Genomic DNA, 26,749 nt, shown 5'->3' with positions numbered 1-26,749 from the left:
TCGTTTCAGTAGCCAGGCGCAATGTAGAAAACGGAACGATTTCTCCTACACACAGACGCTTTCAGGAAACACTGCGCATTTGGCATGTGACTGAGAGTCTCCTCATTGAAAACATCAGAAGCTCTTCAAAGGTAAATGATTTTATTTATTTGGTTATCTGGCTTTTGTGAAAATGTTGCGTGCTACATGCTACACAAAATGCTATGCTAGCTTTGCATACTCTTACACAAATTAGTCCATTTCTATGGTTCAAAAGCATATTTTGAAAATCTGAGATGACAGTGTTGTTAAGAAAAGGCTAAGCTTGAGAGCAGATGCATTATTTTCATTTTATTTGCGATTTTCAGAAATCGTTAACGTTACATTATGCTAATGAGCTTCAGGCTATAACTGTATACAGGTTTTTTTCATAGCCAAACGTGAACAAAACGGAGCGATTTGTCCTACACAAATAATATTTTTTTGAAAACTGCACATTTGCTATGTAACTGAGAGTCTCCTCATTGAAAACATCCGAAGCTCTTCAAAGTTAATGATTTTATTTATTTGGTTATCTGGTTTTTGTGAAAATGTTGCGTGCTAAATGCTACTCAAAATGCTATGCTAGCTTTGCATACTCTTACACAAATTAGTCCATTTCTATGGTTCAAAAGCATATTTTGAAAATCTGATATGACAGTGTTGTTAAGAAAAGGCTAAGCTTGAGAGCAAACGCATTATTTTAATTTTATTTGCGATTTTCAGAAATCGTTAACGTTGCGTTATGCTAATGAGCCTGAGGCTTTAGTCACGATCCCGGATCCGGGATGGGGAGTTTCAAGAGGTTATTAAACAAGATATTTTGTCACAAAAAGATGCTCGACTATGCATATAATTGGTAGCTTTGGAAAGAAAACACTCTGACGTTTCCAGAACTGCAAAGATATTTTATGTGCGTGCCCTAGAACGTGAGCTTCAGGCAAAACCAAGATGAGACGGCATCCAGGAAATGAGCAGGATTTTTGAGGCTCTGTTTTCCATTGTCTCCTTATATGGCTGTGAATGCGAGAGGAGTAAGTCTGCCCTTTCTGTCGTTTCCCCAAGGTGTCTGCAGCATTGTGACGTATTTGTAGGCATATCATTGGAAGATTGACCATAAGAGACCACATTTACCAGGTGTCCGCCGGTGTCCTGCGCCGAAATTGGTGCGCAAAAGTCAGCTGCAAGTATTTTTCCATGGAATTTATAGAAGAATGCAGGCTTCCACGAACGATATATCAATGAAGAGATATGTGAAAAAACACCTTGAGGATTGATTCCAAACAACGTTTGCCATGTTTCGGTCGATATTATGGAGTTAATTTGGAAAAAGTTTGATGTTGTAGGTGACTGAATTTTCGGTTCGTTTCGGTAGCCAAATGTGATGTACAAAACGGAGCGATTTCTCCTACACACAGACGCTTTCAGGAAAAACTGCGCATTTGGTATGTAACTGAGAGTCTCCTCATTGAAAACATCCAAAGCTCTTCAAAGGTAAATGATTTTATTTATTTGGTTATCTGGTTTTTGTGAAAATGTTGCGTGCTAAATGCTACTCAAAATGCTAAGCTAGCTTAGCATACTCTTACACAAATGAGTCAATTGCTATGGTTCAAAAGCATATTTTGAAAATCTGAGATGACAGTGTTGTTAAGAAAAGGCTAAGCTTGAGAGCAGGCGCATTATTTTCATTTTATTTGCGATTTTCAGAAATCGTTAACGTTACATTATGCTAATGAGCTTCAGGCTATAACTGTATACAGGTTTTTTTCATAGCCAAACGTGAACAAAACGGAGCGATTTGTCCTACACAAATAATATTTTTTGAAAAACTGCACATTTGCTTTGTAACTGAGAGTCTCCTCATTGAAAACATCCGAAGCTCTTCAAAGGTAAATTATTTTATTTATTTGGTTATCCGGTTTTTGTGAAAATGTTGCGTGCTAAATGCTACTCAAAATGCTAAGCTAGCTTAGCATACTCTTACACAAATTAGTGAATTGCTATGGTTCAAAAGCATATTTTGAAAATCTGAGATGACAGTGTTGTTAAGAAAAAGGCTAAGCTTGAGAGTAGGCGCATTATTTTCATTTTATTTGCGATTTTCAGAAATCGCTAACGTTGCATTATGCAAATGAGCCTGAGGCTTTAGTCACGATCCCGGATCCGGGATGGGGAGTTTCAAGAAGATAAAGCCTCTTTTGCTAAAGGTCTATATGGGATATATATGGATATATATAGAAATGTATACATATATATACAGCTATAGGCCACCAAGTGCTAAAGGTCTATATGGATATATAGATATATATATATACGGCTATAGTCCACCAAGTGCTAAAGGTCTATATGGGATATATAGATATATATATATGAATATAGGCCACCAAGTGCTAAAGGTCTATATGGGATATTGTTAGTGGAATTCTAAATTCCTCTGTATTGTTTCCCAATCAGAATGAAATACTCTGTCAATGCATTTAAGGGTTTGTAAGACCCTATATATATTTTATAAGAATGGACAGAGCCCCGGTCTTAAAAGTCAGGTAACAGCGTTTAATTCAAGAGCGTACTGGTATATACACATTTTTCCACAGGTTATAAACTGAAAATGACGTCAGCGTTTTCTAAATATTCTATCTCTTCATGACACCGGTAGAAAGGCCCTATAGTTCTCGAGCCTTCCCTCCTCGCCTGTAGCCAAGGTCAGTCAGTCAGTGTAGATAGCATTCTAGACAGTCTAGAGACAGTCCGTCCCTGCCATCTGGAGATAGTTCATCCATTTCTACCAAGGCACTGTTCTAAACTCCTGACTATATTATATACAATTGGGAATGGGAGCAAGAGAGAAAATTCATATGTACAGTACATAATAGCATTTGGACTAGTCAGTCCTGATTGAAATGTATACATAATTAGTCATCATTGATAAAAATTCCCTTAACAGATATATAGATATATATACGGCTATAGGCCACTGAATGCTAAAGGTCGATATGGGATATATAGATATACAGTGGGGCAAAAAAAGTATTTAGTCAGCCACCAATTGTGCAAGTTCTCCAACTTAAAAAGATGAGAGAGGCCTGTAATTTTCATCATAGGTACACTTCAACTATGACTGACAAAATGAGAAAAAACTAATCCAGAAAATCACATTGTAGGATTTTTAATGAATTTATTTGCAAATTTCAAAAAAAAAAAAAAAAAAATTCATAGCCGGATTAACTGACTTGACAAGTTAAATAAAGGTTTTTAAAAAAACTACAAAAAACAGACATTACAGAATGTTTGCTGTTCCTGCATCGACTGACCACATCCGATATTATTGTGTGTGAACCTCGATTATCGTCTGTCAAGTGAAATCAACCGTGTCTTTCCAACCTCCAATAACAGACGTTTGTTTCTCCTGTTCTTATGATGTCATCCTCACATTTTTTTTCACCTTTAGTTAACCAGGTAGGCAAGTTGAGAACAAGATCTCATTTACAATTGCGACCTGGCCAAGATAAAGCAAAGCAGTTTGACACATACAACGACACAGAGTTACACATGGAGTAAAACAAACATACAGTCAATAATACAGTATAAACAAGTCTATATACGATGTGAGCAAATGAGGTGAGATAAGGAGGTAAAGGCAAAAAAAAGGCCATGGTGGCAAAGTAAATACAATATAGCAAGTAAAACACTGGAATGGTAGATTTGCAATGGAAGAATGTGCAAAGTAGAAATAAAAATAATGGGGTGCAAAGGAGCAAAATAAATAAATAAAATAAATACAGTAGGGAAAGAGGTAGTTGTTTGGGTTAAATTATAGGTGGGCTATGTACAGGTGCAATAATCTGTGAGCTGCTCTGATAGTTTGTGCTTAAAGCTAGTGAGGGAGATAAGTGTTTCCAGTTTCAGAGATTTTTGTAGTTCGTTCCAGTCATTGGCAGCAGAGAACTGGAAGGAGAGGCGGCCAAAGAAAGAATTGGTTTTGGGGTTAACCAGAGAGATATACCTGCTGGAGCGCGTGCTACAGGTGGGTGATGCTATGGTGACCAGCGAGCTGAGATAAGGGGGGACTTTACCTAGCAGGGTCTTGTAGATGACATGGAGCCAGTGGGTTTGGCGACGAGTATGAAGCGAGGGCCAGCCAACGAGAGCGTACAGGTCGCAGTGGTGGGTCGTATATGGGGCTTTGGTGACAAAACCGATTGCACTGTGATAGACATCAGATGGCAGCGTATTAATTTGCTGCTACACAGATTACAGACACACAATCAGTCTGTTCATTCAGATGGAACATCTAAAGGTTTTGTACTGAATAGTCAGATCAAATCAACATTTTATTGGGTCACATGTGCAGGATATAGGTTGAAGGCTAAAACGGTGTCGTGAAATATTTACTCACGGGCTCTTCTTAACAGTACACCTCCACTATGTGCCGTGATGTGTAAACCTGTCTATTAATTGATAATGTAATTACAATGTCTTAGTGATGTGTAAACCTGTCTGTTAATTGATAATGTAATTACAACGTCTCAGTGATGTGTAAACCTGTCTGTTAATTGATAATGTAATTACAATGTCTCAGTGATGTGTAAACCTGTCTGTTAATTGATAATGTAATTACAACGTCTCAGTGATGTGTAAACCTGTCTGTTAATTGATAATGTAATTACAACGTCTCAGTGATGTGTAAACCTGTCTGTTAATTGATAATGTAATTACAATGTCTCAGTGATGTGTAGAGATGGCAGGGTAGCCTAGTGGTTAGAGCGTTGGACTAGTAACCGGAAGGTTGCAAGTTCAAACCCCGAGCTGATCAAGGTACACATCTGTCGTTCTGGCCCCTGAACAGGCAGTTAACCCACTGTTCCTAGGCCGTCATTGAAAATAAGAATTTGTTCTTAATTAACTGACTTGCCTAGTTAAATAAAGGTAAAATAAAAAATAAAAAACCTGTCTGTTAATGATAATGTAATTACAATGACCGAGTGATGTGTCATCCTGTCTGTTAATTGATCACGTAATTACAATCTCTCAGTGATGATGCAATCTCTATTGCACTCCACACTGCCCTTTCTCACCTGAATGCTGTTCATTGACTACAACTCAGGCTCAGCGTTCAACACCATAGTGCCCTCAAAGCTCATCACGAAGTTAATAAGGACCCCGGAACTAAACACCTCCCTCGACAACTGGATCCTGGACTTCCTGACGGGCCGCCTCCGGTACAGTAGGGGCGGTGTTTCCACCTCTCGGTCCGTTGCGATCCGCCGATAAAAACTAAAAGAAGAACAACAACAGCCATCTCAGCCATCTCGGTAGCTTGCTCGTCAACATAGCGGAAACATTTAAGCTCTTAAAGGCTCTTTCTGGTATTTTAGGCACTGTGTTTTGATCACATTTCTGTCGTTTAGCTAATTATCTAATTTCATTTCCTATTTACGTTTTTGTTGTTATTATTTAGCTAACGTGGCTGGTTAAGTTAGCATTAGCATAGTTAGCTAACTGTTAGCTATCATCCCCGACCATGAGTTCACCAAGCTACTCTCCTCCTGATGAAGAGGAGGAGGAGGTCTGCTGGACGGAGAAAGAGGGTCTGTGGCTGAACGTTGTCGTGAAAGAGGAAGAGGAAGAAGAAGATGTCACAGTAACAAAAGTAGAGGAAGAGGAGGTTGTTACAGTAAAACAAGAAGTAGAGGGTGAGGCTGTTACAGTGAAAGAAGAGAAAGATGTTTTCAGTGTGAAAGAGGAGGAGGAAGAGGAGGATGTGACTGTGAAAGAAGAGGAGGAAGAGGATGATGCAGTTTTTGGAGTGAAGGAGGAGGAGGGGGAGATGACTGTCACATTGAAAGACGAGGAGACAGGAGATCTGATTAACACCAGTAAGTACTGTCTTAAAAACAGGGGCATTTACTCCGCAGTTGTTGAACTCATGTGACAAAAGCTATGAAAGTACCCAGATTTTTAATTGATAAGAAAGTAATTTCATATCCACAAAATATGCTATCAAATCAAACTATTTGTCACATGCGCCGAATACAACAATACCACGAAATGCTTACTTACAAGCCCTTAACCAACATTGAATTTGACCTTAATTTAACTTGGCAAGTCAGTTAAGAACACATTCTTATTTACAATTACGGCCTAGGAACGGTGGACTAACTGCCTTGTTCAGGGGCAGAACGACCGACTACTGGACAGTGGACTAACTGCCTTGTTCAGGGGCAGAACGACAGACTACTGGATGGTGGACTAACTGCCTTGTTCAGAACGACAGCCTACTAGATGGTGGACGAACTGCCTTGTTCAGGGGCAGAACGACAGACTACTGGACAGTGGACTAACTGCCTTGTTCAGAACGACAGACTTTTAACTTGTCAGCTCAGGGATTCGATCCACCAACTCTTTGTTTACTAGTCCGACGCTCTAACCACTAGGCTCCCTGCTCTAACCACTAGGCTCCTTGCTCTAACCGCTTGGCTCCCTGCTCTAACCGCTAGGCTCCCTGCTCTAACCGCTAGGCTACCTGCTCTAACCGCTAGGCTACCTTCTCTAACCGCTAGGCTACCTTCTCTGACCGCTAGGCTACCTGCTCTGACCGCTAGGCTACCTGCTCTGACCGCTAGGCTACCTGCTCTGACCGCTAGGCTACCTGCTGCTCTGTTAATGATAATGTAATTACAATGTCGCAGTGATGTGTAAACCTCTGGAGGCTATATACAGGGGGTACCGGTACAGAGTCAATGTGGAGGCTATATATGTGGAGGCTATCTTTAATAAAGAGTCATTTTGAATTGATTCAGAATACTAACATCAATACTGTCATTAACCCGACTCTTCAATAAAGAGTCACCTTGAATTGATTCAGAACACTAACTTCAATAAAGAGTCATTTTGAATTGATTCAGAACACCAAGTCAGTACCCTCATTAACCTGGCTCTTCAATAAAGAGTCACCATGAATTGATTCAGAGCACCAAGCCAGTTCTCTCATTAACCTGGCTCTTCAATAAAGAGTCACCATGAATTGATTTAGAACACCAAGTCAGTTCTCTCATTAACCTGGCTCTTCAATAAAGAATCATCATGAATTGATTTAGAACACCAAGTCAGTTCTCTCATTAACCTGGCTCTTCAATTAAGAATCACCATGAATTGATTTAGAACACCAAGTCAGTTCTCTCATTAACCTGGCTCTTCAATAAAGAGTCATTTTGAATTGATTCAGAACACCAAGTCAGTTCTCTCATTAACCTGGCTCTTCAATAAAGAGTCACCTTGAATTGATTCAGAACACCAAGTCAGTTCCCTCATTAACACCAAGTCAGTTCTCTCATTAACCTGGCTCTTCAATAAAGAGTCACCTTGAATTGATTCAGAACACCAAGTCAGTTCTCTCATTAACCTGGCTCTTCAATAAAGAGTCACCTTGAATTGATTCAGAACACCAAGTCAGTTCCCTCATTAACACCAAGTCAGTTCTCTCATTAACCTGGCTCTTCAATAAAGAGTCACCTTGAATTGATTCAGAACACTAACTTCAATAAAGTGTCATTTTGAATTGATTCAGAACACCAAGTCAGTTCTCTCATTAACCTGGCTCTTCAATAAAGAGTCACCATGAATTGATTCAGAACACCAAGTCAGTTCTCTCATGAACCTGGCTCTTCAATAAAGAGTCACCTTGAATTGATTCAGAACACCAAGTCAGTTCTCTCATGAACCAGGCTCTTCAATAAAGTGTCATTTTGAATTGATTCAGAACACCAAGTCAGTTCCCTCATTAAACTGGCTCTTCAATAATTATGACGTATTTTAAAATATCATCAGCTGAAAGTAATTTTCTGAATGACATTTAAGTGATGTTGTGATACAGCACGACATGCAACAACAGCCAAAGTGCTGGAAAAACTGTGTTCACCAAGACTGTCATTCGCTACGCTGGTGAAGACAGTTGGTTGCGTGCTCCACGTTGGCCCTAATATCCCTACATTGATGTTCCTCATCTGTTATTGTGTGATTGATTTACAGGAGGTTCTGATTGATTTACAGTAGGGTCTGCTTGATTTACAGTAAGGTCTAGTCTGGTTGATTTATAGTAGGGTCTAGTCTGATTGATTTACAGTAGGGTCTAGTCTGGTTGATTTATAGTAGGGTCTAGTCTGATTGATTTACAATAAGGTCTGGTTGATTTACAGTAGGGTCTGATTGATTTACAGTAGGGTCTGATTGATTTACAGTAGGGTCTGATTTACAGCGGGGTCTGATTGATTTACAGTAGGGTCTGATTGATTTACAGTAGGGTCTGATTGATTTACAGCGGGGTCTGATTGATTTACAGTAGGGTCTGATTGATTTACAGTAGGGTCTGATTGATTTACAGTAGGGTCTGATTGATTTACAGTAGGGTCTGATTGATTTACAGCGGGGTCTAGTCTGGTTGATTTACAGCAGGGTCTGATTGATTTACAGTAGGGTCTGGTTGATTTACAGTAGGGTCTGATTGATTTACAGCGGGGTCTAGTCTGGTTGATTTACAGTAAGGTCTGGTTGATTTACAGCAGGGTCTAGTCTGGTTGATTTACAGCAGGGTCTAGTCTGGTTTATTTACAGCAGGGTCTAGTATGGTTGATTTACAGTAGTGTCTGGTTGATTTACAGCAGGGTCTAGTCTGGTTGATTTACAGTAGGGTCTGGTCGATTTACAGCAGGGTCTAGTCTGGTTGATTTACAGTAGTGTCTAGTCTGGTTGATTTACAGTAGGGTCTAGTCTGGTTGATTTACAGTAGGGTCTGGTCGATTTACAGCAGGGTCTAGTCTGGTTGATTTACAGTAGTGTCTGGTTGATTTACAGCAGGGTCTCGTCTGGTTGATTTGCTAAGCGAGTAATCTGTACCTCCGTATATTGACTCTGTACCGGGGTACCCCCTGTATATAGCCGCAACATTGACTCTGTACCGGTACCCCCTGTATATAGTCTCCACATTGACTCTGTACCGGTACCCCCTGTATATAGCCTCCACATTGACTCTGTACCGGTACCCCCTGTATATAGCCTCCACATTGACTCTGTACCGGTACCCCCTGTATATAGCCTCCACATTGACTCTGTACCGGTAACCCCTGTATATAGCCTCCACACTGACTCTGTACCGGTACCCCCTGTATATAGCCTCCACATTGACTCTGTACTGGTACCCCCTGTATATAGCCTCCACATTGACTCTGTACCGGTACCCCCTGTATATAGCCTCCACATTGACTCTGTACCGGTACCCCCTGTACATAGCCTCCACATTGACTCTGTACCGGTACCCCCTGTATATAGCCTCCACATTGACTCTGTACCGGTACCCCCTGTATACAGCCTCCACATTGACTCTGTACAGGTACCCCCTGTATATAGCCTCCACATTGACTCTGTACCGGTACCCCTGTATATAGCCTCCACATTGACTCTGTACCAGTACCCCTGTATACAGCCTTCACATTGACTCTGTACCGGTACCCCCTGTATATAGCCTCCACATTGACTCTGTACCGGTACCCCCTGTATACAGCCTCCACATTGACTCTGTACCGGTACCCCCTGTATATAGCCTCCACATTGACTCTGTACCGGTACCCCCTGTACATAGCCTCCACATTGACTCTGTACCGGTACCCCCTGTATATAGCCTCCACATTGACTCTGTACCGGTACCCCCTGTATACAGCCTCCACATTGACTCTGTACAGGTACCCCCTGTATATAGCCTCCACATTGACTCTGTACCGGTACCCCCTGTATATAGCCTCCACATTGACTCTGTACCAGTACCCCTGTATACAGCCTCCACATTGACTCTGTACCGGTACCCCCTGTATATAGCCGCAACATTGACTCTGTACCGGTACCCCCTGTATACAGCCTCCACATTGACTCTGTACCGGTACCCCCTGTATACAGCCTCCACATTGACTCTGTACCGGTACCCCCTGTATACAGCCTCCACATTGACTCGGTACCGGTACCCCCTGTATACAGCCTCCACATTGACTCTGTACAGGTACCCCCTGTATATAGCCTCCACATTGGCTCTGTACCGGTACCCCTGTATATAGCCTCCACATAGACTCTGTACCGGTACCCCCTGTATATAGCCTCCACATAGACTCTGTACCGGTACCCCCTGTATATAGCCTCCACATTGACTCTGTACCGGTACCCCCTGTATACAGCCTCCACATTGACTCTGTACAGGTACCCCCTGTATATCGCCTCGTTATTGTTAGGTAATCTTATTGTGTATATATATTTATATATTTTTTTAATATATTTTCTTAACTCTGTATTGTTGGTTAAGGGCAGGTCAGTCAGCATTTCACTGTGAGGTCTACACCTGTTGTATTGATCATTTCACTGTGAGGTCTACTACACCTATTGCATTCAGCATTTCACTGTGAGGTCTTCTACACCTGTTGTATTTAGCATTTCACTGTGAGGTCTACTACACCTGTTGTATTCAGCATTTCACTGTGAGGTCTACTACACCTTTTGTATTCAGCATTTCACTGTGAGGTCTACTACACCTGTTGTATTCAGCATTTCACTGTGAGGTCAACTACACCTGTTGTATTCAGCATTTCACTGTGAGGTCTACTATACCTGTTGTATTCAGCATTTCACTGTGAGGTCTACTACACCTGTTGTATTCAGCATTTCACTGTGAGGTCTACTACACCTGTTATATTCAGCATTTCACCCTAAGGTCTACTACACCTGTTGTATTCATCATTTCACTGTGAGGTCAACTACACCTGTTGTATTCAGCATTTCACTGTGAGGTCTACTACACCTGTTGTATTCAGCATTTCACTGTGAGGTCTACTACACCTGTTGTATTCAGCATTTCACTGTGAGGTCTACTACACCTGTTGTATTCAGCATTTCACTGTGAGGTCTACTACACCTGTTGTATTCAGCATTTCACTGTGAGGTCTACTACACCTGTTGTATTCATCATGTGACAAATAATATTTGATTTGATTTACAGCAGGTCTAGTTAGATTTAACTGAGAAAGCATCAAAGTAATGTGTTTTCAAACACACAGATACTTAGCTCATAATGTGTAGAGAACTGTCCCTTGATGGACAGGCTATTGTACAACACACAGATACTTAGCTCATAATGTGTAGAGAACTGTCCCTTGATGGACAGGCTATTGTACAACACACAGATACTTAGCTCATAATGTGTAGAGAACTGTTCCTATTGTACAACACACAGATATTTAGCTCATAATGTGTAGAGAACTGTCCCTTGATGGACAGGCTATTGTACAACACAGATACTTAGCTCATAATGTGTAGAGAACTGTCCCTTGATGGATAGGCTATTGTACAACACAGATACTTAGCTCATAATGTGTAGAGAACTGTCCCTTGATGGACAGGCTATTGTACAACACACAGATACTTAGCTCATAATGTGTAGAGAACTGTCCCTTGATGGATAGGCTATTGTACAACACACAGATACTCAGCTCATAATGTGTAGAGAACTGTTCCTATTGTACAACACACAGATACTTAGCTCATAATGTGTAGAGAACTGTTCCTTGATGGACAGGCTATTGTACAACACACAGATACTTAGCTCATAATGTGTAGAGAACTGTTCCTATTGTACAACACACAGATACTTAGCTCATAATGTGTAGAGAACTGTTCCTTGATGGACAGGCTATTGTACAACACACAGATACTCAGCTCATAATGTGTAGAGAACTGTTCCTATTGTACAACACACAGATACTTAGCTCATAATGTGTAGAGAACTGTTCCTATTGTACAACACACAGATACTTAGCTCATAATGTGTAGAGAACTGTTCCTTGATGGACAGGCTATTGTACAACACACAGATACTCAGCTCATAATGTGTAGAGAACTGTCCCTTGATGGACAGGCTATTGTACAACACACAGATACTTAGCTCATAATGTGTAGAGAACTGTCCCTTGATGGACAGGCTATTGTACAACACACAGATACTTAGCTCATAATGTGTAGAGAACCGTCCCTTGATGGACAGGCTATTGTACAACACACAGATACTTAGCTCATAATGTGTAGAGAACTGTTCCTATTGTACAACACACAGATACTCAGCTCATAATGTGTAGAGAACTGCTCCTTGATGGACAGGCTATTGTACAACACACAGATACTTAGCTCATAATGTGTAGAGAACTGTTCCTATTGTACAACACACAGATACTTAGCTCATAATGTGTAGAGAACTGTCCCTATTGTACAACACACAGATACTTAGCTCATAATGTGTAGAGAACTGTTCCTATTGTACAACACACAGATACTTAGCTCATAATGTGTAGAGAACTGTTCCTTGATGGACAGGCTATTGTACAACACACAGATACTCAGCTCATAATGTGTAGAGAACTGTCCCTTGATGGACAGGCTATTGTACAACACACAGATACTTAGCTCATAATGTGTAGAGAACTGTTCCTATTGTACAACACACAGATACTTAGCTCATAATGTGTAGAGAACTGTTCCTTGATGGACAGGCTATTGTACAACACACAGATACTTAGCTCATAATGTGTAGAGAACTGTTCCTTGATGGACAGGCTATTGTACAACACACAGATACTTAGCTCATAATGTGTAGAGAACTGTCCCTTGATGGACAGGCTATTGTACAACACACAGATACTTAGCTCATAATGTGTAGAGAACTGTTCCTTGATGGACACGCTATTGTACAACACACAGATACTTAGCTCATAATGTGTAGAGAACTGTCCCTTGATGGACAGGCTATTGTACAACACACAGATACTCAGCTCATAATGTGTAGAGAACTGCTCCTTGATGGACAGGCTATTGTACAACACACCGATACTTAGCTCATAATGTGTAGAGAACTGTCCCTTGATGAACAGGCTATTGTACAACACACAGAGCTACTTTTCCATTTTCAGGACATTTAGAATGACAGCACATTACAGAGGAGCCTAATGGGATTATTCACAAAATTATCTGGTGATCTGGTTATGAAATGTCATGACAAAGATATTTTAGTTTCCATGTTTCACCTGAAATATTACATTATTTATAGTCCTAGGTCTGTTGTAAGGGTCCTACAGTAGGTCTGTGTTGTAAGGGTCCTACAGTAGGTCTGTGTTGTAAGGGTCCTACAGTAGGTCTGTGTTGTAAGGGTCCTACAGTAGGTCTGTGTTGTAAGTTATGGGTCCTACAGTAGGTCTGTGTTGTAGGGTCCTACAGTAGGTCTGTGTTGTAAGGTAGGGATCCTACAGTAGGTCTATGTTGTAAGTTATGGGTCCTACAGTAGGTCTGTGTTGTAAGGGTCCTACAGTAGGTCTGTGTTGTAAGGTAGGGATCCTACAGTAGGTCTATGTTGTAAGTTATGGGTCCTACAGTAGGTCTGTGTTGTAAGGTAGGGATCCTACAGTAGGTCTGTGTTGTAAGGTAGGGATCCTACAGTAGGTCTGTGTTGTAAGTTATGGGTCCTACAGTAGGTCTGTGTTGTAAGGTAGGGATCCTACAGTAGGTCTGTGTTGTAAGGTAGGGATCCTACAGTAGGTCTGTGTTGTAAGGTAGGGATCCTACAGTAGGTCTGTGTTGTAAGTTATGGGTCCTACAGTAGGTCTGTGTTGTAAGGTAGGGATCCTACAGTAGGTATGTGTTGTAAGTTAGGGATCCTACAGTAGGTCTGTGTTGTAAGTTAGGGATCCTACAGTAGGTCTATGTTGTAAGTTATGGGTCCTACAGTAGGTCTATGTTGTTGTTAGGTGAAGTTATGGGTCCTACAGTAGGTCTATGTTGTAAGTTATGGGTCCTACAGTAGGTCTATGTTGTAAGTTTTGGGTCCTACAGTAGGTCTATGTTGTTGTTAGGTGAAGTTATGGGTCCTACAGTAGGTCTATGTTGTTAGGTGAAGTTATGAGTCCTACAGTAGGTCTATGTTGTCATCAGAGACCATTCAACATTCTAGATTTACCAGGTTATTACTGCTAAACAATAAACAGTTTTTGGGGTTGTCATAGACTTACAATTGTTGTTTTGATTATTTCTTACTTTCTCTAGGAGACTATTTGGTTGTGATAATTGCAAAATATGTATTTTGGATGCAGCAGTTGTTAGCTTAAATGCTAATGCTCGGCTGGAAGCAAAGCTGTTAGCTAGAATGCTAAAGCTTATTGACATAGGCTGGTAGCAAAGCTGTTAGCTTGAATGCTAATGCTAGGCTGGTAGCAAAGCCGTTAGCTAGAATGCTAACGCTTATTGACATAGGCTGGTAGCAAAGCTGTTAGCGAGAATGCTAACGCTTATTGACATAGACTTGTAGCAAAGCTGTTAGCTAGAATGCTAATGCTAGGCTGGTGGCAAAGCTGTTAGCTGAAATGCTAACGCTTATTGACATAGACTGGTAGCTAGAATGCTAATGCTAGGCTGGTAGCAAAGCTGTTAGCTGGAATGCTAGCGCTTATTGACATAGACTGGTTGCAAAAGCTAGCCAAAGAGCTTTTTACTGGTTGAAATTAAAGTTGTTGTTTTTAAGTATAAAGCAGTTGATTTTGAAACAATGGCACAAACGAGCCTTTACAATTATAATCAATCACAAAAGTAGTGTGAAATGCACTCATAAGCAACCTGTAAATGGAGGCTATTTTTGCTGTCAGTCTATGAGAACTCCCCTGGGTTTTCCCCCACGGTGGTGAATTAGTGAATAGGGTTTTTATAGCTGTATTAAATACTATCATCCACTAGAAGGGGAGGCAGGGTAGCCTAGTGGTTGGAGTGTTGGACTAGTAACTGGAAGGTTGAAAGTTCAAACCCACGAGCTGACAAGGTACAAATCTATTGTTCTGCCCCTGAACAGGCAGTTAACCCACTGTTCCCAGGCCGTCATTGAAAATAAGAATTTGTTCTTAACTGACTTGCCTAGTTAAATAAAGGTAAAATAACAAAATAAAAATACTACTGTGAGATAAAAATCAAGACAATATGGCTGTTTTTGCTTGAATGTCCTTAAGACAGTTTTCAAATAAGTTTGTAAAAGCATTTTTAAACATTTCATTACAGACTTAAATTGTTATAAAACATCACGGGCAATCACCCTTTACCTCAAATAAACAGTGGATTACCGTTTTTGTGGGCCTTTAATCATCTGTCTGATTTTGTTGTTCACACAGGAGAGAGACGGGACTATAGTGGATCCTCTGGGGAGCCTCAACAACCTCATGATGCTGAGGAGGCAGAGAAGAGTCTCTCCGCATCGGAACAACCCAAGAAACACCAGCGGAGAATCACAGGAAAGAAACCTCACTGCTGCGCTGACTGTGGGAAGAGTTACTCAAGATCAGATTCACTAAAACTACACCAGAGAATTCACACAGATGATAAATCTCACTGCTGCTCTGACTGTGGGAAGAGACTTACCTCTTCGGCAGACCTTATAAGACACCAGAGAATCCATACAGGAGAGAAACCGTATAGCTGTGATCAGTGTGGGAAGAGTTTTAATGTTCCAAGCAGCCTGAAAACACACCAGAGAACACACACAGGAGAGAAACCTTATAACTGTGATCAATGTGGGAAGAGTTTTCTTCGTCAAGCCGTCTGACAACACACCAGAGAACACACACAGGAGAGAATCCTTATATCTGTGATCAGTGTGGGATGAATTTTACTACATCTAGCCAGCTGACTTTACACCAGAGAACACACACAGGAGATAAGCCTTATAGCTGTAATCAATGTGGGAAGAGTTTTGCTCACTCACGCAGCATGACAGCACACCTGAGAATACACACTGGAGTGAAACCTCACTGTTGCTCTGACTGTGGGAAGGGATTCCACTCTTCAGCAGACCTTAAAATACATCAGAGAATCCATACAGGAGAGAAACCTTATAGCTGCTCTGACTGTGGGAAGAGCTTTTCAAAATCATCTACATTACAATCACACCAGAGAATTCACACCGGAGAGAAACCTTATAGCTGCTCTGACTGTGGGAAGACCTTTTCAAAATCATCTACATTACAATCACACCAGAGAATTCACACTGGAGAGAAACCTTATAGCTGTTATCAGTGTGGGAAGAGTTTTACTGAATCTAGACGGCTAACGACACACCAGAGAACACACACCGGGGTGAAACCTTACCACTGCTCTGACTGTGGAAAGAGATTTGTTTCGTCAGGACATTTAAAATCACACCAGAGAACACACACAGGAGAGAAGCCTTATAGCTGTGATCAATGTGGGAAGAGCTTTACTCACTCAAGCAGCCTGACTATACACCAGAGAAAACACACAGGAGAGAAACCTTATAGCTGTGATCAATGTGGGAAGAGTTTTGTTACATCTAGCCAGCTGACTATACACCGGAGAACACACTCAGGAGAGAAATCTCATAGCTGTGATCAATGTGGGAAGAGTTTTGTTACATCTAGCCGTTTGACAATACACCAGAGAACACACACAGGAGAGAAACCTTACAGCTGTGATCAATGTGGGAAGAGTTTTGTTACATCTAGCAGTCTGACCATACACCAGAGAACACACACAGGAGAGAAACCTTATAGATGTGCTCAATGTGGGAAGTGTTTTACTACATCGAGCCATCTGACTATACACCAGAGAACACACACAGGAGAGAATCCTTATAGTTGAAATCAATCTGGGAAGAATTTTACTCAGCCAAACTAGCTGATATCACACCAGAGAAAACACACAGGAAATGAATATTGTAGCTGTGATCAATGTGACAAGAGATACTCTGGTAAAAGATATCTGATTAAACATCAGAAAATACATGAAGGAGTTGTTTCATGATATCAATGAATTAATTTCACAATGTAGAACTTATTTTAATGATGTCATAATGTAGAATGTTGTAGATGGGGTATTTTAATGATGTCATAATGTAGAATGTTGTAGAATGTGTATTTTAATGATGTCATAATGTAGAATGTTGTAATAGGAGTATTTTAGTTAATCATGTCACAATGTAAAATATATAATTGAGTGAGAGATCCTTCCTTCCGGGTCTTTGTTCACTACTTAGTACACAAAACCTACAGACAAGAACAGTATCCTACACGCTTCAAGTGCGCATCCCACATTTCTGAGGTTCACACAATTTCTGAGACTGAAGCTCCTGTGTGTTGTAGTAAAACAGAGGCTGAAAATGAAGAGGAAGTTTGAGGCTCACCCCCCGTTGCTCTTGTCTTGATGAGAATTGCTTGTCTTGATGTTCCCTCTAGTCTTGATGCCATGTCAGAAGGAGTCTAGTCTTGATGTCCTCCCTCTAGAAAGTCTTGATGCTCACCCCCCCGTCCCTCTAGTCTTGATGCCATGTCCTCCCTCTAGTCTTGATGCCATGTCCTCCCTCTAATGTTAGTTAGATCTTGATGCCATGTCATCCTATTGCATGTAATTTCTCAGAGGCCCGTCTCCTCCATGTCCTGTTCCCTCTAGATTAACCTTCAGGTAGGGGTGGTTCTCCTCCATGTCCTTCTGCTCTATACAGTAGATTAACCTTGATGTTCTCCTCCATGTCCTTCTGCTCTATAATAGGTTAACCTTCAGGTAGGGGTGGTTCTCAGAGGCCCATCTCCTCCATGTCCTTCTGCTCTATACAGTAGATAAACCTTCAGTTAGGGGTGGTTCCCTCCATCCTTCTGCTCTATACAGTAGGTTAACCATGGAAGGGGGTGGTTCTCAGAGGCCCGTCTCCTCCATGTCCTTCTGTTCTATACAGTAGATAAACCTTCAGGTAGGGGTGGTTCTCCTCCATGTCCTTCTGCTCTATACAGTAGGTTAACCTTCAGGTAGGGGTGGTTCTCCTCCATGTCCTTCTGCTCTATACAGTAGGTTAACCTTCACGTAGTGGTGGTTCTCAGCGGCCCGTCTCCTCCATGTCCTTCTGTTCAGCAGATAAACCTTCACGTAGGGTTGGTCATCTTGAACTTAGACTTCTCCAGACAGAATGCAGGTGGATGTTCTATTTAAAAACTCTCCACCCATCAGCCGTGAATGAAGAATTGTTATTTGAGTGTTTTCTGTAACTGATATTGAGCCTGTTATTGGTGTTCCATACCTCCCTCTAGTGGTGCCTCTAGCTCCCTACTCCTACCATCCTGTTTTATTTATTCTGAGGAAACGTTCCCATGTATAAGCAATAAATGTTTCTCTGTCCGCTTTTATTTGGTATATAATGCAGAGCATTCTGTTGTGCTAGGTACTGATTTATAGATGTTCTGATGCGTTTTTTCTTGGCACCATCATGTGTCATGTAATTATCATTGAAATAGAAGCCTGGGGCCTATTCACACTGATGGCATGAGATCATGTGACATGTAATTATCACTGAAATAGAAGCCTGGGGCCTATTCACACTGACGATGGCCTGAGATCATGTAATTATCATTGAAATAGAAGCCTGGGTTCTATTCACACTGACTATGGCCTGAGATCATGTAATTATCATTGAAATAGAAGCATGTAATTATCTGGGGCCTATTCACACTGATGATGGCCTGAGATCATGTAAGTATCATTGAAATAGAAGCCTGGGGCCTATTCACACTGATGATGGCCTGAGATCATGTAAGTATCATTGAAATAGAAGCCTGGGTTCTATTCACACTGATGATGGCCTGAGATCATGTAAGTATCATTGAAATAGAAGCCTGGGTTCTATTCACACTGATGGCCTGATGTAATTATCATTGAAATAGAAGATCATGTGACATGTAATTATCATTGAAATAGAAGTATCTGGGTTCTATTCACACTGATGATGGCCTGGCATGAGATCATGTGACATGGCCTGAGTAAGTATCATTGAAATAGAAGCCTGGGTTCTATTCACACTGGCGATGGCCTGAGGACCAAACTGTTCTTTTGTTTTCACCTTTTATTTAGGCACTTTCTTGTAGAGTATATATTATTTGGGCAGTTTCAATAAACATCTCTGGTGCAAAGTCAGATGGCTAAATCTTTATTAGACCGTTTAGCATCTTTGTTGAGACAGGGTCTCTATCTCTTCCAACAATGTCGAATTAAAGAATTACTATTGATGTGATTTTTTTTAAGTGTTACGTTCCACTTATCCGTAAGTATCATTGGTGACCCACTTGAAACAAAAATGCAACACTTCAAAAGAATCTGTTTTCTATTCGAGTTGTCCTGGCTAATCCAGTGATGTACACATTATTCCCAGATTCCGTGTGGTTTTTGAGCTGTTAGTTTTAACAGGACGTTCAACCTCATCTCCCTCTTCTGTCACACAAATGATTTCAACACGATATTGATGTGAGTGATGACAATCTTTATAAGTGTTCCGTTCCATTATTTTACGACCATTATCAGTGAGTTATTGCCTCTTGTCAAAACAACAGCGTTTTTGGTGCTTGGGCAGATAAAAAAAATACAAGTCAATATGAATCCTTTTGTGTTTGTGTAGATAGTACATTTTATTTTTATTTTCAATATATCACAAACTGTTTCTGCATATTGGTTATTGATTTGGACACGTTAAAACTGTTTTGACGTTGGGGCTATCCATCGAGCACAATGTCATTGGACAGAAGACTTTGCCCGACGTCCAAAATACGTCGTTTTTTGGTTGAAAATACTTATTTTTCAGGTTGTTTCGACTTGAAAACAACTTGATTTAAATGTACAGTCTATGAACCATTTGGTTAACAATCTCACATCACTCCAGTATTTCTTGACAACATTCAAGTGCTAATTGTCTTAATTCTACTGAAGAAGCATGACTCATCACCTCATATTTCAAACATTCAGCCTGACAAAATATAATGTTTTATTATTCCATGCCTCACCATTCAGTGTTGTATTGCCAATACATATTAACAAAGGGGTGAACATTTGGTTTTTGTTTTCCATATTTACAATTCATGTAACATTTAGTAATAACATTATTTATGAAACAAACTGACTTTTTTTGTTGCTGTTCAACTATATTGTTGACAAAAAAACATGTTTTGGAGGGGGTGTAAAATTGTCTATAAATTCCACTTCTGGTCAGTATCAGAATGACTGTAAAATAACCTGGTATTTAAAACATTCAGCCTGACAGAAATATAAATGTTTTATTATTCCATGCCTCACCATTAAGTGAAGTATTGCCAATACAGTATTAATAAACATTTGGTTTTGTTTTATATTTACAAGTTCTTCATGTAACATTTAGTAATAATTACTGGTATTATAAATACTGAGTTCTTTTTGTTGCTGTTAACTATATTGTATTATAAAAAAAATGTTTGGTCAGTATCAGAATGGGGGGGGTATAATAAACTGGTATTATAAATACAGAGTTCTGGTCAGTATCAGAATGGGGGGTATAATAAACTGGTATTATAAATACAGAGTTCTGGTCAGTATCAGAATGGGGGTATAATAAACTGGTATTATAAATACAGAGTTCTGGTCAGTATCAGAATGGGGGTATAATAAACTGGTATTATAAATACAGAGTTCTGGTCAGTATCAGAATGGGGGGGTATAATAAACTGGTATTATAAATACAGAGTTCTGGTCAGTATCAGAATGGGGTATAATAAACTGGTATTATAAATACAGAGTTCTGGTCAGTATCAGAATGGGGGGGGTATAATAAACTGGTATTATAAATACAGAGTTCTGGTCAGTATCAGAATGGGGGGTATAATAAACTGGTATTATAAATACAGAGTTCTGGTCAGTATCAGAATGGGGGGGGGTATAATAAACTGGTATTATAAATACAGAGTTCTGGTCAGTATCAGAATGGGGGGGGGGTATAATAAACTGGTATTATAAATACAGAGTTCTGGTCAGTATCAGAATGGGGGGTATAATAAACTGGTATTATAAATACAGAGTTCTGGTCAGTATCAGAATGGGGGGGGGTATAATAAACTGGTATTATAAATACAGAGTTCTGGTCAGTATCAGAATGGGGGGGGTATAATAAACTGGTATTATAAATACAGAGTTCAGGTCAGTATCAGAATGGGGGTATAATAAACTGGTATTATAAATACAGAGTTCTGGTCAGTATCAGAATGGGGGGGGTATAATAAACTGGTATTATAAATACAGAGTTCTGGTCAGTATCAGAATGGGGGTATAATAAACTGGTATTATAAATACAGAGTTCTGGTCAGTATCAGAATGGGGGGGTATAATAAACTGGTATTATAAATACAGAGTTCTGGTCAGTATCAGAATGGGGGGGTATAATAAACTGGTATTATAAATACAGAGTTCTGGTCAGTATCAGAATGGGGGGGTATAATAAACTGGTATTATAAATACAGAGTTCTGGTCAGTATCAGAATGGGGGTATAATAAACTGGTATTATAAATACAGAGTTCTGGTCAGTATCAGAATAGGGGGGTATAATAAACTGGTATTATAAATACAGAGTTCTGGTCAGTATCAGAATGGGGGTATAATAAACTGGTATTATAAATACAGAGTTCTGGTCAGTATCAGAATGGGGGGGGTATAATAAACTGGTATTATAAATACAGAGTTCTGGTCAGTATCAGAATGGGGGTATAATAAACTGGTATTATAAATACAGAGTTCTGGTCAGTATCAGAATGGGGGGTATAATAAACTGGTATTATAAATACAGAGTTCTGGTCAGTATCAGAATGGGGGGGGGTATAATAAACTGGTATTATAAATACAGAGTTCTGGTCAGTATCAGAATGGGGGGGTATAATAAACTGGTATTATAAATACAGAGTTCTGGTCAGTATCAGAATGGGGGGGGGTATAATAAACTGGTATTATAAATACAGAGTTCTGGTCAGTATCAGAATGGGGGGTATAATAAACTGGTATTATAAATACAGAGTTCTGGTCAGTATCAGAATGGGGGGGGTATAATAAACTGGTATTATAAATACAGAGTTCTGGTCAGTATCAGAATGGGGGGTATAATAAACTGGTATTATAAATACAGAGTTCTGGTCAGTATCAGAATGGGGGGGGGTATAATAAACTGGTATTATAAATACAGAGTTCTGGTCAGTATCAGAATGGGGGGGTATAATAAACTGGTATTATAAATACAGAGTTCTGGTCAGTATCAGAATGGGGGGGTATAATAAACTGGTATTATAAATACAGAGTTCTGGTCAGTATCAGAATGGGGGGGTATAATAAACTGGTATTATAAATACAGAGTTCTGGTCAGTATCAGAATGGGGGGTATAATAAACTGGTATTATAAATACAGAGTTCTGGTCAGTATCAGAATGGGGGGGGGTATAATAAACTGGTATTATAAATACAGAGTTCTGGTCAGTATCAGAATGGGGGGGGTATAATAAACTGGTATTATAAATACAGAGTTCTGGTCAGTATCAGAATGGGGGGGGTATAATAAACTGGTATTATAAATACAGAGTTCTGGTCAGTATCAGAATGGGGGGGGTATAATAAACTGGTATTATAAATACAGAGTTCTGGTCAGTATCAGAATGGGGGGTATAATAAGCTGGTATTATAAATACAGAGTTCTGGTCAGTATCAGAATGGGGGTATAATAAACTGGTATTATAAATACAGAGTTCTGGTCAGTATCAGAATGAATGGGGGGGGGTATAATAAACTGGTATTATAAATACAGAGTTCTGGTCAGTATCAGAATGGGGGGTATAATAAACTGGTATTATAAATACAGAGTTCTGGTCAGTATCAGAATGGGGGGGGGGGTATAATAAACTGGTATTATAAATACAGAGTTAAACTGGTCAGTATCAGAATGGGGGGGTATAATAAACTGGTATTATAAATACAGAGTTCTGGTCAGTATCAGAATGGGGGGGGGTATAATAAACTGGTATTATAAATACAGAGTTCTGGTCAGTATCAGAATGGGGGGGGGTATAATAAACTGGTATTATAAATACAGGTTCTGGTCAGTATCAGAATGGGGGGGGTATAATAAACTGGTATTATAAATACAGAGTTCTGGTCAGTATCAGAATGGGGGGGGTATAATAAACTGGTATTATAAATACAGAGTTCTGGTCAGTATCAGAATGGGAGGTATAATAAACTGGTATTATAAATACAGAGTTCTGGTCAGTATCAGAATGGGGGGTATAATAAACTGGTATTATAAATACAGAGTTCTGGTCAGTATCAGAATGGGGGGGGTATAATAAACTGGTATTATAAATACAGAGTTCTGGTCAGTATCAGAATGGGGGGTATAATAAACTGGTATTATAAATACAGAGTTCTGGTCAGTATCAGAATGGGGGGTATAATAAACTGGTATTATAAATACAGAGTTCTGGTCAGTATCAGAATGGGGGGGGTATAATAAACTGGTATTATAAATACAGAGTTCTGGTCAGTATCAGAATGGGGGTATAATAAACTGGTATTATAAATACAGAGTTCTGGTCAGTATCAGAATGGGGGGTATAATAAACTGGTATTATAAATACAGAGTTCTGGTCAGTATCAGAATGGGGGGGTATAATAAACTGGTATTATAAATACAGAGTTCTGGTCAGTATCAGAATGGGGGGGTATAATAAACTGGTATTATAAATACAGAGTTCTGGTCAGTATCAGAATGGGGGGGGTATAATAAACTGGTATTATAAATACAGAGTTCTGGTCAGTATCAGAATGGGGGGTATAATAAACTGGTATTATAAATACAGAGTTCTGGTCAGTATCAGAATGGGGGTATAATAAACTGGTATTATAAATACAGAGTTCTGGTCAGTATCAGAATGGGGGGGTATAATAAACTGGTATTATAAATACAGAGTTCTGGTCAGTATCAGAATGGGGGGTATTATAATAAACTGGTATTATAAATACAGAGTTCTGGTCAGTATCAGAATGGGGGGGGGTATAATAAACTGGTATTATAAATACAGAGTTCTGGTCAGTATCAGAATGGGGGGTATAATAAACTGGTATTATAAATACAGAGTTCTGGTCAGTATCAGAATGGGGGTATAATAAACTGGTATTATAAATACAGAGTTCTGGTCAGTATCAGAATGGGGGGGGTATAATAAACTGGTATTATAAATACAGAGTTCTGGTCAGTATCAGAATGGGGGTATAATAAACTGGTATTATAAATACAGAGTTCTGGTCAGTATCAGAATGGGGGGGGGGTATAATAAACTGGTATTATAAATACAGAGTTCTGGTCAGTATCAGAATGGGGGGGGTATAATAAACTGGTATTATAAATACAGAGTTCTGGTCAGTATCAGAATGGGGGGGGTATAATAAACTGGTATTATAAATACAGAGTTCAGGTCAGTATCAGAATGGGGGGGGGTATAATAAACTGGTATTATAAATACAGAGTTCTGGTCAGTATCAGAATGGGGGGGGGGTATAATAAACTGGTATTATAAATACAGAGTTCTGGTCAGTATCAGAATGGGGGGGGTATAATAAACTGGTATTATAAATACAGAGTTCTGGTCAGTATCAGAATGGGGGGGGTATAATAAACTGGTATTATAAATACAGAGTTCTGGTCAGTATCAGAATGGGGGGTATAATAAACTGGTATTATAAATACAGAGTTCTGGTCAGTATCAGAATGGGGGTATAATAAACTGGTATTATAAATACAGAGTTCTGGTCAGTATCAGAATGGGGGGGTATAATAAACTGGTATTATAAATACAGAGTTCTGGTCAGTATCAGAATGGGGGGGGTATAATAAAACTGGTATTATAAATACAGAGTTCTGGTCAGTATCAGAATGGGGGGGGTATAATAAACTGGTATTATAAATACAGAGTTCTGGTCAGTATCAGAATGGGGGGTATAATAAACTGGTATTATAAATACAGAGTTCTGGTCAGTATCAGAATGGGGGGTATAATAAACTGGTATTATAAATACAGAGTTCTGGTCAGTATCAGAATGGGGGGGTATAATAAACTGGTATTATAAATACAGAGTTCTGGTCAGTATCAGAATGGGGGGGGGGTATAATAAACTGGTATTATAAATACAGAGTTCTGGTCAGTATCAGAATGGGGGGGTATAATAAACTGGTATTATAAATACAGAGTTCTGGTCAGTATCAGAAGGGGGGGGGGGTATAATAAACTGGTATTATAAATACAGAGTTCTGGTCAGTATCAGAATGGGGGGGGTATAATAAACTGGTATTATAAATACAGAGTTCTGGTCAGTATCAGAATGGGGGGGGGGTATAATAAACTGGTATTATAAATACAGAGTTCTGGTCAGTATCAGAATGGGGGGGGTATAATAAACTGGTATTATAAATACAGAGTTCTGGTCAGTATCAGAATGGGAGGGGGGGTATAATAAACTGGTATTATAAATACAGAGTTCTGGTCAGTATCAGAATGGGGGGGTATAATAAACTGGTATTATAAATACAGAGTTCTGGTCAGTATCAGAATGGGGGGGGGTATAATAAACTGGTATTATAAATACAGAGTTCTGGTCAGTATCAGAATGGGGGGGGGTATAATAAACTGGTATTATAAATACAGAGTTCTGGTCAGTATCAGAATGGGGGGGTATAATAAACTGGTATTATAAATACAGAGTTCTGGTCAGTATCAGAATGGGGGGGGGTATAATAAACTGGTATTATAAATACAGAGTTCTGGTCAGTATCAGAATGGGGGGGGGGGGTATAATAAACTGGTATTATAAATACAGAGTTCTGGTCAGTATCAGAATGGGGGGTATAATAAACTGGTATTATAAATACAGAGTTCTGGTCAGTATCAGAATGGGGGGGGGTATAATAAACTGGTATTATAAATACAGAGTTCTGGTCAGTATCAGAATGGGGGGGTATAATAAACTGGTATTATAAATACAGAGTTCTGGTCAGTATCAGAATGGGGGGTATAATAAACTGGTATTATAAATACAGAGTTCTGGTCAGTATCAGAATGGGGGGGGTATAATAAACTGGTATTATAAATACAGAGTTCTGGTCAGTATCAGAATGGGGGGGTATAATAAACTGGTATTATAAATACAGAGTTCTGGTCAGTATCAGAATGGGGGGGTATAAATAAACTGGTCAGAATTATAAATATTATAAAGAGTTCTGGTCAGTATCAGAATGGGGGGGTATAATAAACTGGTATTATAAATACAGAGTTCTGGTCAGTATCAGAATGGGGGGTATAATAAACTGGTATTATAAATACAGAGTTCTGGTCAGTATCAGAATGGGGGGTATAATAAACTGGTATTATAAATACAGAGTTCTGGTCAGTATCAGAATGGGGGGGGGGGGTATAATAAACTGGTATTATAAATACAGAGTTCTGGTCAGTATCAGAATGGGGGGGTATAATAAACTGGTATTATAAATACAGAGTTCTGGTCAGTATCAGAATGGGGGGTATAATAAACTGGTATTATAAATACAGAGTTCTGGTCAGTATCAGAATGGGGGGGTATAATAAACTGGTATTATAAATACAGAGTTCTGGTCAGTATCAGAATGGGGGGGGGGTATAATAAACTGGTATTATAAATACAGAGTTCTGGTCAGTATCAGAATGGGGGGTATAATAAACTGGTATTATAAATACAGAGTTCTGGTCAGTATCAGAATGGGGGGGGGTATAATAAACTGGTATTATAAATACAGAGTTCTGGTCAGTA

At 39.6% G+C, this 26,749-nt stretch overlaps 1 pseudogene; it reads left to right on the top strand.

Annotated features, from left to right (window-relative positions):
• The first annotated feature begins 5,305 nt into the window (after positions 1-5,305).
• LOC135532984 (zinc finger protein ZFP2-like) lies at positions 5,306-17,089 on the top strand (annotated as a pseudogene).
• The last annotated feature ends 9,660 nt before the right edge of the window (positions 17,090-26,749 follow it).

Source organism: Oncorhynchus masou, unplaced genomic scaffold (assembly GCF_036934945.1).
Source record: "Oncorhynchus masou masou isolate Uvic2021 unplaced genomic scaffold, UVic_Omas_1.1 unplaced_scaffold_2139, whole genome shotgun sequence".
Classification (NCBI taxonomy): Eukaryota; Metazoa; Chordata; class Actinopteri; order Salmoniformes; family Salmonidae; genus Oncorhynchus; species Oncorhynchus masou.
The sequence above is the reverse complement of the archived record's forward strand: the minus strand, read 5'-3'. Positions and strand labels throughout refer to the sequence as shown.